Source organism: Pleurodeles waltl, chromosome 9 (assembly GCF_031143425.1).
Source record: "Pleurodeles waltl isolate 20211129_DDA chromosome 9, aPleWal1.hap1.20221129, whole genome shotgun sequence".
In the NCBI taxonomy this organism is placed as follows: domain Eukaryota; kingdom Metazoa; phylum Chordata; class Amphibia; order Caudata; family Salamandridae; genus Pleurodeles; species Pleurodeles waltl.
This window is the reverse complement of record NC_090448.1, coordinates 209,294,743-209,309,267: the sequence shown is the minus strand read 5'-3', so window position 1 is coordinate 209,309,267 and position 14,525 is coordinate 209,294,743. Positions and strand designations below refer to the sequence as shown.

The following is a 14,525-nucleotide window of genomic DNA, read 5'->3' as shown; positions in this document are numbered from 1 at the left end:
AGCATATCCGTCACATATGGGACAGAATAATCCCGTCTGCTGAAGTCGTAATCAGGCCCTTAGTGTTTAAAGAGGGGTGCGACATGGTGTGTATTTTAGCACAATTTTTACTGATGTTATATATTAAGCAGTTAGAATTGGGCTTACTTCAGGATGCTAAAGACAAGCCTATACTGGGAAGTAGACCCAAAAAAGTATTGGCTAATAGCAAAAATATTTTTTTTCTTAAAAACCACATATTGCAGTCGTAATGTCTGGCCCTGAAGGGAGTTAATTTGTGTCTGGGCATGCTTCTTTTGAAAGGGCAGAATGCTGTAATTCACAGTGAAGTTAGCCGATGGCTGAAGTGGGCTGGCCAACTGCCCCATGCTGGTGTGCTATGCAACTATCTCTTGGATGTCTTCAGCAACATGCTCCAATCCATGTATGATAACTTTACCACCAAAAAGAATCCATCACCCTCATAGTAGGCTTTCCAGTATTTAAAGAACAAACCCAGACATGTGGGCCACTATCACTATAGATGAGACTACTGCCATTATGAAGCCCCTCCTTTCCCGGGCCCCTATAGATCTGTGTCCCCACCACACCCTCAACAAAGGACAAAACCCCATCAGTGAAGTACTCACTCGCATCTTTAATGTCTCCATTGACAGTCACCTTCCCAGAAGTCTGGAAACATACTGTAGTCACCACCCTACTGAAGAAACCCTCAGCGGACCCAGCCAAGCTCACAAACTACATACCTATCCCCCTTATCCCTTACCCAAACAAGATGCTAGGGCGCCTTACTGATCTGCTTGTCAATCCCCAGCTCCTCGACACCAGGCAATCTGGATTCAAACCCAATCACAGAACTGAAACAACTTCCATTGCAGCAATAGAAGGCATCTGCATGACCCTGGACAGAGAAGAAACTAAAGCCATCATCCTACTGGACCTCTTGTCAGCATATGACACTGTTTCACACCCAAGCTCATCAGATGACTACATAATGTTTGGTATCCAATGACTTCCGCTAGATATCTTCTTTCATGACACAAAGACCATCTGGCTCCATACTCCTCCAAAGCCCAAGAACTAATATGTGGCGTACTATAATGCTCATCACTGAGCTCCACTATTTTCAATGCCTACATGAACCCTCAGGCCAATGTCAACTGTGCGCACAACATCAAGATCCTCTTCTACGCCAATGACACACAACTTATACTACCCCCCTCGTACAAATCCGCCAAAATGAGGAACAAGATCACCACCTGCATGTCTGAAATAGCCACCTGGATGAAGTGCAACTTTCTCAAGCGTAACACTTAAAAAAAACAGAAGTAGTGATCTATGGAAAAATAAAAAATAAACTCCCCATCGGACTTCACCTCATAGCCAGCTGACCAAGGACTGGCTCCCTCCCTCAACTCACATGCCAGAAACCTCGGGATCATTACTTCAGGTCAACGGCATTACTGCATCCTTCTTCCTCACAATTTAGAGGATACTGAGGAACAGCTTAAAATGGCTCCTGTGTAACACCACAGAAGCAGTCATCAGATGAACAGTCTCCCATGCCTCATCACCAGCAGGTTGGACTAGGGAAACATCTAACCAGAAACTGCAAACCACCCAGAATGCGGAAGCCAGACTTATCCTCAACATCACTCGGAGAACTCACATCACGCCACACCTTAGGCTCCTGCTACACAAGTGTGCACAGATGAAGCTCCTCACCAATGCTTGTGAAGCACTATACAACACGACCCTGGCCTACCAGAACAGCTGCATCTTCTTTCACTGCCCATCCAGGCACCTACGTTCAACTGGACACCTTCACACACTGTTAGAACTGGGGTTTCTGGTTGTCAGAGTATGAACCCAGTATAAACAGGAACCACCACTTCTAGTCAGGGAAAGCTAGATACACACTTGGAGATAAGCTGTGCTCACTCTCTGGTAGCTTGGCAAAAAGCAGGCAGTCTTATCTAAAGAGGCAATGTGTAAAGTATTTGTGCAACACACACAGTATCATAATGTAAACACCACAAAAAGACTCTACACAGGTTTAGAAACATAGAGAATATGTATCTAAGTAAAATGAGACCAAATCAACAAAAATCCAAACATTATTAGTCGAGATGTGAATTTTTTAAAGAATAAACCAAAAATAGTGCTTAGAATTCAATAGCGCAAAAGGTTACTCGAGGTCGCGCTAGACCAAGTAAATCTAAAGTTCATGCTGAATGCGATGAAACTCAGGCCAGCTAAAGGACTCAGGCAGAGCCCGCTGAAAAAGTAATTTGGATGGAGCAAAGTATCAACGTCGAGGAGCAATGCGAAGGCGATGCATCGATGTGAGCCTCGGAGTTAGATCCCGCGACAGCATTGAACTCAATGTGTCGGTGTCGAGCTGTGCAGAGCGTCATCTTTGGGCAACACAGGCTGTCGAACCGCTGTTGAACAGCCTCTGCATCAGTGGCGAAGGGAGATGCGTTGGTTCCGATTGGCGCAAAGGTGACAATGTGTTGATTTTGTAGCAAAAAGGATGCAGAACCCACTTCTGATGCCCAGGACTAGAAAGGGCACCTCAGGCAAAGGTAGAACTCACAGCTGGAGGTGTCCAGCAGCCAAAGCAGAGTTGCAGGCAGTCTTTGATGTCCCTGAAACTGCAGAAGAACAGTGGGCAAGACATCAAGCCCTTAGAGTCACTCTGGGTCAGATGAGAGGGTCTAGTCCTTCCTCAGCTGAGCAGGGATGAGCAGGGTAACTCATCAAGGCAGAGAGCAGTCCTTCTTAGAAAGCAGTCCAGCAACTTGGGACTCCTTGCAGCACAGCAGTCCTTACTCCAGGCAGAGTTCTTCCCAGGTCCAGTAGTATAGTGGTTTGGTGGGGTCTGAGATCCAGTTCTCATACCCAAATGTGCCTTCAAAGTGGGGAATGACTTCAAAGGGGGGGGTCTCTGAAGTGCACAGAGATACTTTCTTCCTAGCCCTGCTCCAGACTATCAGTCGGGGGTAATCAGCCCTCTGTGTGGGGACAGGCACTCCCCTATGTAAGTGTATCAGCTCCCACCCACCCTTCCTGCCCAGGAAGGCTATCAAAAAGCAGATCATTGCAGATGAGTACTCAGACACACCTAACCTTCCTATGTTTGTGGCTGTCTAGAAGGAATGCACAAAGTATATCTGTCACCTACCCAGCACAGACGTGTATTGGAGACAGGCTTCAAGGCACACAGAGCAGTAAGAGCAGAGAACTGCTCACTTTCTAAAAGTAAAAACAACAAGGTGATGGATGGAATGCTTGAATTAATCTCAGCCATTGGCAATCACTCAGCCTGCATCCCAGTCCATAGTGTTTTTTGCCCACCATGCAACCCCAGTTTGGACACAGCCATATGCAAATCAGTCTTGACCCTGTTCCCCATGGGAACAGTCCAGCCCGATCTGCCAGGCCAGGTCCTGTATGGTCTGGAAACAAGCATCCTGGGACCAGTTTCAGCGTATCACCCCTCAATAGCCAGGCTATCTTGAATCCAGTGGCACAGTGAGCCCTGGACCCACATCTAGGCATACTCAGCACACTTAGGGCAGCAAATGCAAAAACAACAAGGTGATGGATGGAATGCTTGAATTCATCTCAGCCACTGGCAATCACTCAGGCTACATCCCATTCATTGTGTTTTTTGCCCACAATGCCACTCCAGTTTGGACCCTGCGAAATGCAAATCAGTCTTGACCCTGCTCACCATGGTAACAGTCCAGCCAGCACTGCCTGGCCAGGTCCTCCCTGGACTCATGTAGGATGGGGGTTAACCACTGAAGATTGAGAGCCAGGCTGCATGAGGGCATAAACCCACACTGATCCTCGCGGACCAGGTCACGGAACACTTCCTGCGAACGCTTTGCCAGCAATTTACAAGGGACCCTAACACAGGAGTTGATCATGGTGAGTGGTCTGTACAAAGAAGGGTCCTCAGGGTCACCTCCTCGCTTCAGCGTGAGGCATAGAATGCCCTCACGCATAGTGGGGGTCAGGGAGAGCCCCAGTCATTAACTAGGTAGTCCCAGAGCACAATTCCCAGCATTTCCCGGCAGGCCACGTCTGTTAGAAGATCAGGAGGCATTTGCCAATGCCAAGTGGCCTGGGCATTACCTCTCCCACTGAAGATGGAGTAGTACTCTCCCACTGAAGATGGAGTAGTACTGACATATAATCTGAAAGAAATCTCCCCAGATGGTCAACTGACCACAAAGCCTCGGGTTCACCCCTGCAATAAGGAGTCAGTCTAGCCAGCTGTATGTGCTGTGTGTTAAGGAATGACAGATATACTCCCAAGATTGTAGGTGGAAGGTATGCTAGCAGTCGAGGAACCCCAGGTTTTGCAGGATCCAAGCTAGGGACTCCATGCTCTGGGGTTCTGTGCCCAGTCGCAGTGGAGGACAGTCTGTTTTCCCATCTAGAATGTAACTAAAGTTGTCGCCCACACTATTGGCAAACCCACACTGTCCTCGAGCAACTCTTGCATGGCCCCATTAAACTGCCTGGAGTCAACATTGGGGCCGTAGGTGTTCAGAGTAGTGATATCCCTGTTATCCAGTGGGCCCTGAAGGAGCACATAGTGTCCCTCCACGTCTGCCTCACTATACACATGCTGAAACAGCTTCCCGGGAGCTATCCAGATCGCCACCGCCCTGGAATATGAAGAGTAGGCTGCGGAGAACAGTTGGCCTCTCCACTTTTTTCTCTGGCTTCTGAGCTTCTTTACCCATCAGATGAGTCTCCTGCAAACATGCCATCTGAACCCGGTGGCCCCGGAGGTACGAATGAACTCTAGATCGTTTGGTGTAATCCATCAACCCCAATGTTCCAGGTGATAATATGAGTACAGTTAGCCATGAACACATGTGGCCCCTACCCAAATCCAGACAAACCATCCCTGAAGAGGGCAGACCGTTCCCCAGAGGGTCCCCACATTCCACACTATACTGCAACAATGAACCCAATCCCCACAAGAACTAGTGAGTAAAACAACCAATAACTGAATAACACCCCACCCTAAGCAAATCACCCCACACCAGAACAGTGTGGACGCCCATTCTTTGTCTTGCTGCCAGGACCTATAGCCGAAACCCCCTCCCTAAAACTAGGCCAACCACTTTGCATGGCTGGAGCACCCCCTGCCCCACCCTGTTTTACATTAGTATTATATGCTGTACCATTGTGACACATTATGTCAAAGTAAGTTCTGCTTGCTCCACAATCATATGCCCCCCCGCAAATGGAACCCAGGTTAATCAAATCTCTCCTTGGCCAACTGGGGCATCACTTAGCTCCATGTCCATCATTGGGTCAAATGAGTCCCTCTGGTAGCTAAGCACCGAGGAGGAGGCAGCTACCGCCATGGTGCCATCATCCTGGACAATGAACCTCAGGTAAGTCCGGCCCTCGCCCTCTTGGCCAGGCCTATGTGTATGTTCATGCCATGCCCTCCAGTCCAGGCAGTGCGGTCCTGCCCTGTCAGTCATTCCATCTCTCTGGGAGCCCCTTTGCTCCAGGGGCACCTTGTCCCACATTTCCAGCCACTGCCAAACGTGCTCAGGCAAGTAAAAGAAGTGAGAATTGCCCTCCGAGATCACCCACAGTCTAGTGAGATGCAAAAGCATGTATCTGAGACCCATGGAATTCAATTCCCTCTTTGCCTCCAGAAAGGGTTTGCAATAAGCTTGAACCTTCCGCATGTAAGCCGGAAAGATTAAAATTGGGTGATTTTCATAATGGCCATTGTCTGTTCCATGGGATGCACAGATAATGTAGGCCCTGATCCTTGTAGTTGAGGATTCTTGCGATAATGGCATGTGGGGGGGCACCTGGTGTTTGTGTGGGGTGGGGTCGCCAATACCCATACCGCCATTTCAACTGCAAAGAAAGGTGATAGACCTGTGAGTTGCAAGGTTTCACAAATCCATGTCTCCACAAACCTCTCCGATGCACCTCCTTCAGCCTGCTCATGGAACCCAGGTAGGTGGATGTTATTATGGCACAATCTTCCTTCTGCGTCCTCGGCTTGCTCCTCCAAGGTCCCCGTCTTCGAGGTAAAGGTAGCCACCTGCTTTTTTTAGCACAGACACTTCCGACTGGAGATCGACAATAAATCCCTCAGTGTCATGCACCTAGACCAATACCTTCCACAGATCAATATGAAGGAGATTTACCTCAATGGAAACAACCTCTATCTTACTCTCTAATGCTGCACGGAAGCCCTGGATGGCTAGTAGGATGTGTGCTCGAGTTGATTCCTCCTGGGAAGATGCCAGTGTTCTGTTACTGTGGAGCCTTCTTATCAAGTTTGTCTTTGAGAGGCAGGCATCAGCGAGGCATATTGCTTAATGGTATTCTCCTGTGCGAGGCAATGAGTCTCTCCTTTCCCCATGAGGCTGTGCTGACGAGCACCTCCCTACGCCACAGCAGGATATGAGTCGGTTGCACCCAGAACCACTACTCAGTCCGGGCCAAGATCCACTGACCCACAGCCCCACTTCATGCTGTCTGATGTATGACAATGTCCAGCTCCCTGCTCAGCAGCTCACCCAAACAGGGGACCAGATCCCTGGTGAGTAGGGGCACAGGGGCTACAACTTCTGTTTGAAGGTGATAATGGGGAAGGGAACATCCACTGCGGGGGAAGGTGCCCGGGTCCCTCCTCAGGACCTGGCTGTCTGGGCTGTGGCTCATCCCAAAAGGCAATCCCCCATTCTATTCAGAGTCCACTAGCTTCACCATGATTGTGCTACTGACTGCCCCAGGGCCTGTACTCTCAGCCAGGGAGCCCCTGATTTTCAACCCCCTGCACCAGGGCCCCTCATTGTTTCTGGCAATCTGATGTGAGTTAGGGCCAGGGGGTGGGAAAAGCCCTGTATATTCACCACCACAGCAGCCAGCCTGGAGCAATCTGCCCAATCCTTCAGCTCACCGTTTCCCAGCAGCAGCTTAACAGCTCTATCCAGATGAGCATGTGGGCAGGGGACACCACAGGCCACAAGGCGCCCCATCGGCACAGTTAGCTTATGTCCCCAATGGCCAGCGCTACGTGCGCTGATGCGGGGGTCCCAGTTTGGGCAAGGGGAACCTCATGGAGACACCTGGATCTCCGGTCCACTGCAGCCAGGTCCCCCTCCTTACTACCTAAGCCCTCCAATGAAGTATTTGGCCCAGTCCCGACTGGCCCTCTGCTGGGCCCCAAGGCAGCACCTCCTCCTCTTATTGCACTAGTTTGTTGCTGCAGAGCTTCTCTCAATATAGGGGGTGCAGCCACCCAGTTGCCGTCAACACCATCACGATTAGCCTGCCCCGGCGGTGCACCAACGAATGGGGCGTCCCCAGACACCTGCGAGCTCTCTCTGCCAGCCTCACTGCCCTCTCTGGCAGTCACCCAGACAGTCCAGCGGCAGGAGAAAATGTTCAGCACCAGCGTGTCCCTAGGTGCGATAGCACCCCACTGGCCTCAGAAACCGGGTGCACGGCCTTTGGTGTCTCGTCTCCAAGCGAACGCCTGACTTGTGTCCAACACTAGGCCTCACATCCACGCCTGCATGCCCCTGGGGCCTTTTTCTCTGCGGGGCCCCACAGAACAGATCCAAAACTGGACCCTGGGCCACCAGCGGGTCACGACACGGTGGGGAGTCGAATCGGGGCAATCAGGTTGTCAAGAATGGCAGGATGATGCAGGTTAGGATGGGGCTTCAGGGAGATGAACCTAAAATGTGAATCCGTTACGGGTTTTTGGATTGTCTGTTTAGTTTGAATTTGGCTAATTAAGTCCTGAATGGTGGTTGAATTCTAATTAGGACCAGTATTTAAATTGATTGATGGTGTTAAAATGGCGGTATCTGATGATCAAAACGAGAGAGGGACAACGCGATTAAAAACGCTATGTTTGGGGTTACCAGTGGAGAGTAGGGGATACTGAGTGGCCATGTAATGGTTACATTATATATAACTGTTCCTGGTTTCGTTTGTTGCTCTAGGATATGGGCATGGGACATGGGAGAGCGGCAACACAATTAAACACAGTATGTTTGGGGTTACCGGTGGAGATTAGGGGATACTGAGTGGCCATGTAATGGTTACATTATATATAACTGTTCCTGGTTTTGTTTCAGGATACAGTGTCATAAAATCTTGGAGTTATTCGGGAAGGAGCTGATCCTCAATGGAGGGCGTGAGATTACAAGGAATGTGGTGGACAGTAGGTGCAGGAGCAGAGGCAGGACGACATATCTGTTACAAGTGTAGATCAATGCTATTGGCGTGACCGGCAGCAAACCTGAGGCCCGGATCAACAGTGGCATAAATCACATGCAATAGGATTCTGTTAAAATGTAGATTAATTCCGGCTTTCTTGATTGAGATGAAAGTAAGCTGATTGCAGAACTGTGCTCGAAGGGAGCATATACTTACTGTAACTTTAAGAATGAAGTGTTGCGCTCTGAGAGTATTTGTTGACTGGTACATTGTTAGGATGTAGATACATTCTATTTCTCCTGATTGGAAAGACAAACAGGGTGACTATAAAACCACGCTTGGAGTAAACCTACATTGTAACTTTAAGAATGAAATGTTGTGCTCTGCCAGCATATGTTGTAATGTTTGCTTCTAAGTTGTGATTAAAAGAATGGATACCATTAGTTAGTACATCACGCAGGTCTGACACCCCTGAAAAGCTAATAAGAGATTAGTATTTAATAGATACATAAACATGGGACATAAAAGGACAGAATTGTTAAACGATTTGTGTCTAGAGGGTGGATACAGTAGTTTTAAGAATTTGTATTTTATGTTGATTGTAATAGTGGACGGGGTCTAAGTACCATTAAGCTCATTCTGATTTCTTCTTTTTTTCTCTCTCATATTTTTATTTCTTCTTTGTAGACATTACAGACTTAGGAGCATTTTGGTGGGAAACCGGTTATGACTAAAGAATCTCACAAATCATAAGCAATTGTGACTATGTACACATTGTGTGACTAATTGCAATGTTAGTGTCTATATAGTGAGGCAGGGATAGTTCCTAGGACTAATGACAGTTTTTGGGCTGTCGGTAGAGCAGAAATTTGAGCAGATCTTGCTGGAACCTCCCAATTTATAGCCACAAATATCAGTCAATAACAAAACTAAAGGAGTTTAGGTCCATTTGTGTCAGAATGAAAAACGGATCAACCAGCAGTTTGACAGTGGATATTTTGGAGGTTGTATAGTATCTCCATTGTCCCATGTCACTTTATCTTTCGACATGGATCCATTTAAACAGCTGAGTTCAGGGAACACAATCAGAAGGTGTGGGAAGGTTCATGCATGGATGATGGATTGGAAACATAATTTTGGGATGAGTGTACTTCAAAATGCAATGTGACAAGACGCTTTTCTGTGGATATATAGGGAATACCGTGTATGTATAATGAGCTTACAAAATTCAACTGTAAACAATGTGTAAGTCTTAATAACACAAACATGGGTATCCCTGGGGTAATCAGAAATGGAAGAATGATTTTTGCACTATGGGGACATTTGTGTATTTAATTATATTTGGATTGACCACAGTGGTATTTATTGCTTTTGTAATATCGGACCTGAAGCAGCGGCATCCATCACTGCGAAGCACGTGTTGGCTTAAACAATTGGGTGGAATCAATTAATGGTTCTAGAAATGGGTTCAGGACTATTTACATTACTTATATGGACTTTTTGTTTGGTTCTATGCCTACAAGGTGGTATGGAGACAGAGGATTTATTATTGATGCAAATATGGGGAAACCCTATTGTATCAATCTGTTATGACAATATAATGTTGAATTGTTAATCTTTGCAATACATTTGATGTAAAACAGAAGCACATGTGTCAATTTGCTTCTTACAAAACGTTGCATGTATCGACTTGGTTTGGCACCGGTCTAGTAGGTGAGCGTGGGGGAGCCATAATTATCTTTGCCCATTATTTGAGTGACTCCTTACCATAGTCATGCGGGCACCCATGTCCATCAGAGCTTTAATACCTTGCCCATTGATGCCGACCCATTGCCTATACTTTGTAGCATTGGAGGGCACATAGATCTTAGGAACCATCTTACTGACACTAGGGTAACCCCACTAAACTCTCCCACAATAACTGGGTCAAACTCCCACTCCCAACCTTCCCCTCCCACCCACTGCTTGCTAACCACCCGAGGTGTTCACTAAAATGGGAGCTTGTGCTCTTTTTGGACACGTGGGATCCCCTTTGTAGTGCCCATACGCATAGCACTCAGGAGTTTTGGGCTGCTGACTTTTGTCAGGGTAGTTTTTCTTCTGGTAGCCAGATTGGGAATGGGAATCAGACCCTTTCCCCTGTGAGTTGCTTTGTATTTTTATATCCCCTGCTTTCTTCTGGTGGGAACCCTGACAACCCTTTTGGGATTCAACCCCAGATGTCTTTTCAAACACACTGGTGCTGACCCAGAAGTCTGCCTCCTCAGCAAGCTTCCTGGGATCAGAAAGCTTACTATCCACTAGGTGTTGGTGCAGCTCTGTAAAACAAAGATCAAGTATGCTCCTTCTTTAAAACCTAATTGTACAGCCCTTCATTATCTGCTGCTTAGCTGCCCCACCCCTAGCGCCTTGCTAGCATAGTCCAAGCAATCCACCGAACTCTGTGATACAATCCTGTGCCCCTGTTGGGATTTCTCAGGTGTCAGCCCAAACCTGGTGACTAGTATGGCCTTCATAGCAGTGTAGTGCATCTAGTCCCCCACCTTTAATGTGAGAAATGTATCCCTCCCCACTTTGTTCATGTTCCTCCACAAACTACATGCCCAGTGCTCCTCTGGGACATTGTGCACTCTAGAGTCACTTCACAAGCTGCAATCCATTTATCTATGTCATCCCGCACCACATAGCAGGGCACCAAATCCTTGGGTATCCAGGCTCTTGACTCACCAGTGGAGACTGCAGTTATGCTGCTACCATTTCTATTGCTGGACCCTACTTCCAGGGCTCTTATGTCCAGCTCTTTCAAACTGAGCTCAAGAGCAAAAGTCTTCTACTCATGAGCCAGTATCAATTTTGAAAGCTCCAATTTAAGCTGCCTTTCCTACCCCCTGTCTTCCAGCTCCCCTGGAGGCAAGTTCCTGGAAAAGACACTGCTCCCTGGTCCGGGAACCACTCCTGGCAAGCTGTTGGCCATTTTTCACAGGTAGTTTCAAATCCACATTGGAATACAGAATCAGGTCATCCTCCTCAGGAATCTCCTGCTCCTCCTCTGGCATGTCATTCTCTGTAACCTGGGTCTCTGCCCAAGCTCTCAAGGATTTCTGCAGCTCCCCCTTTGTTGTGAAGCCTTTTGTAGAAACTTGAAACTCCCTGCAGAAGTCTTTCAGCTAAAGCACAGTGTAGGATTCCAACCTGGCCAGCTCAAACTATTATTGCAGGTATAGGTGCTGCTTCTCCAGAGTGAGGCATAATTTAGCAGAAATATTAAAGAGGCAATCAGAGAGAATGAAAACAAATCTGAGATGGTCTTGGTGTACATTTGTAGTGAACACTGAGTTAATATATGCTATTGCACAAACACAAGTACTATCCTCACAGCTGATAACCATTGCTGCAATTGGGGTTTCTGGTTGTCAGACTATGCACCCTGTACAAGCAGGAACCATCTCTTTTGGTCAGGGTAAGCTAGATACACACTTAGAGATAACCTGTGCTCTCCCTCTGGTAAGCTGGCACAGAGCAGGCAGGCTTATCTAAAGAGGCAATGTGTAAACTATCTGTGCAAAACAAAAACACCCCTTACACACACACACACACCTTATATAGACATACACACACACACACACACAGTTTTAGGAAAATAGTGAATATTTATTGGAGCAAAATGAGACCAAAACAACAAAAATCCAATCAGTAAAAGCCAAGATATTAAATTTTAATGAATAAACCAAAATAGTGCTTAGAAGACATTAGCACCAACGGGTTATTTGAGGTTGTGCTGGACCTGGGCAAATCCAAAGTTCAGGCCGACTGCAATGGAGGGCAGGCCGGCTTCAGGACCCGCATACAGCTACTGAAAGAGTACCCTGGATGGAGCAAAGCGTCAACGAGCAATGCGAAGGTGATGGGTCTGTACTGATCTGCAGAGTCAGGTCGATGAGCCAGCATTGAGCCTCGCAGTCGTGTCCCATATCAACATCAAGCTCTGTTGCGATGATGCGAATGCGTCATCGTCAAGCCATGCGGAACGTCTTTGTTGGGCCATGCAGGCTGTAGAACCGCTGTCGTCGAACAGCCTCTGCATCGGTGTCAAAGGGTGATGCGTCTGTTTCCATTGGCACAAAGGTGACTATGCGTCTATATTGCAGCAAAACAGCTGCAGAACCCACTTTGGAGGCCCAGGACTGGAGAGGGCACCTCAGGCAAGAATAGGACCCATTTATGGCACAGTCTAGCAGCCAAAGCAGAGTGCAGGCAGTCTTTGATGTTCCTGAGATTGGAGGAGAACAGAGGGCAAGCCAGCAAGCCCTTGGGGTCACTCAGAGTCAGATGAGTGGGTCCAGTTCTTTCTCAGTTCGGCAGAGATCAGCAGGCACCAGGGTAACTCATCAAGACAGAGAGCAATCCTGCTTGGAAAGCAGTCCAGCAACATGGCACTTCTTGCAGCACAGCAGTCCTTACTCCAGGCAGTGTTCTTCTCAGGTCCAGTAATGTACTGGTTTGGTGGGGTCGGAGACCCAGTTCTTATAACCAAATGTGCCTCTGAAGTGGGGGTGACTTCAAAGAAGGGTCTTTGAAGTGCACAGAGATCCTTTCTTTCTTGTCCTAGCTCCAGACTATCAGTAGGGGGCTAATAAGCCCTTTGTGTGGGGACATGCACTTCCCTATTCAAGTGTGTCAGCTCCCCTCCACCCTTCTTGCCCAGGGAGGCCAAACAGAATGCAGATGTGTTCAGACACACCTAACCTTCCTGGGTTTGTGACTGTCTAGAGGAAATACACAAAGTGTAGCTGTCACCTAACCCGAACGTTTATGGGAGACAGGCTGCAAGGCACACAGAGCAGTAAGAGCAGAGAAACACCCACTTTCTAAAAGTGGCTTCTCTAAAATAGTAAAGTTACATCTGACTTTACCATTAAAGAGGATTTATCATTACCATTCCAATGATATGAAACATGAAGTAACTACTCCTTTCTGATCAGGGATTTCTGCTTAATAGTATATTAAGAAATTCCCAATGCTTGCCTATGAGAGGAGTAGGCCTCACAGTAGTGCAAAGTGACTTTGGGAGTTTTTCCACTACCAGGACAGGTAAAACTTAAAAACACATGACCTGCCTTTTAGTTTCATAGATCCCTGTACTATGGGCTACCTAGGGCCTACCCTAGGGGTGATTTATATGTAATAAAAGGGGAGCTGAAGACATTCCAAGAGGCTTTAAATGCCAAGTCGAAGTGGCAGTGAAACTGCACACACACAGGCTCAGCAATGGCAGACCTGAGACAGGTTTGAAAGGCTACTGGCGTGGGTGGTAAACTCAGTACTGCAGACCCACTAGTCACATTTAATTTAAAGGCCCTGGGTATATGGTATACCACTTTACAAGGGATTTACAAGTAAATTAAATATGCCAATTGTGAATACACCATTGTTACAATGTTTAGGGGAGAAGTACATGCATTTTAGCACAGGTCAACAGCAGTAAAAAGCGCAGAGTACTAAGGCCAACTAAAACACACAGGAAAAATGTGAGGCAAACAGGCAAAACGTTTGGGAGAATGCCACCCTGAGGCTGATGGGTCTAACATGCACACATACAACAAATACACAGGAAAGGAACTGGAGGGCGCACCCTCTCATACACTGCTCCCATAGTATGAACAAACTTCCACTTCACATCAGAGACTCCGCCTCACTTGTGAAATACTGCAAAAGGCTTTAAGCCTGGTTCTTTGACTAGCTCTCCTCCCCCGTCCTTGGGCCAGGCTCCAAAACCAGCACAGCATCAGGATACTGTAGAGGGGGATACTGTGCTCTACAAATAAATATAACAACACAACAGCAGCACAACAAAAATGCAGCATTTCAACATAATCATAACAGAGGGTCCTAAAATGTAGAGAATTAAAATAACAAAAGTATTTTATACTCTTACTAAGTTGTGGCTGACTAAAACGTTTCTGACTCGAAGTAACATCAATGCTGAAGAAACTTGGCGTTACAGACCTTAAGAACAGAAAAGATTTTCTTCATAATGAAATTTGTGTATAAAGTAAGGTGGAAAATATTAAGATACTAATAACATAATGAAACCTCTGTATAAGTAAAATACAACATAGCATAATATAAAGAGAATGAAACCTGTGTATAATGCACTATATAAATAAATTGTAAGAAGCTAAAATCAACAACACATCTCTATAAAGTAATATATAAAATAGTAAGATATTGGAAACAGGCTCAAACCTCTGTATAAAGCAATACATAACATAGTAAGATATTGGAAACAC

At 46.8% G+C, this 14,525-nt stretch overlaps 1 protein-coding gene across 1 annotated transcript in view; it reads right to left on the bottom strand.

Annotated features, from left to right (window-relative positions):
- Nucleotides 1-14,525, bottom strand: part of ACOX2 (acyl-CoA oxidase 2) — a 256,635-nt gene that overhangs the window by 129,383 nt on the left and 112,727 nt on the right. The gene's annotated exons all lie outside the window — the stretch shown is intronic.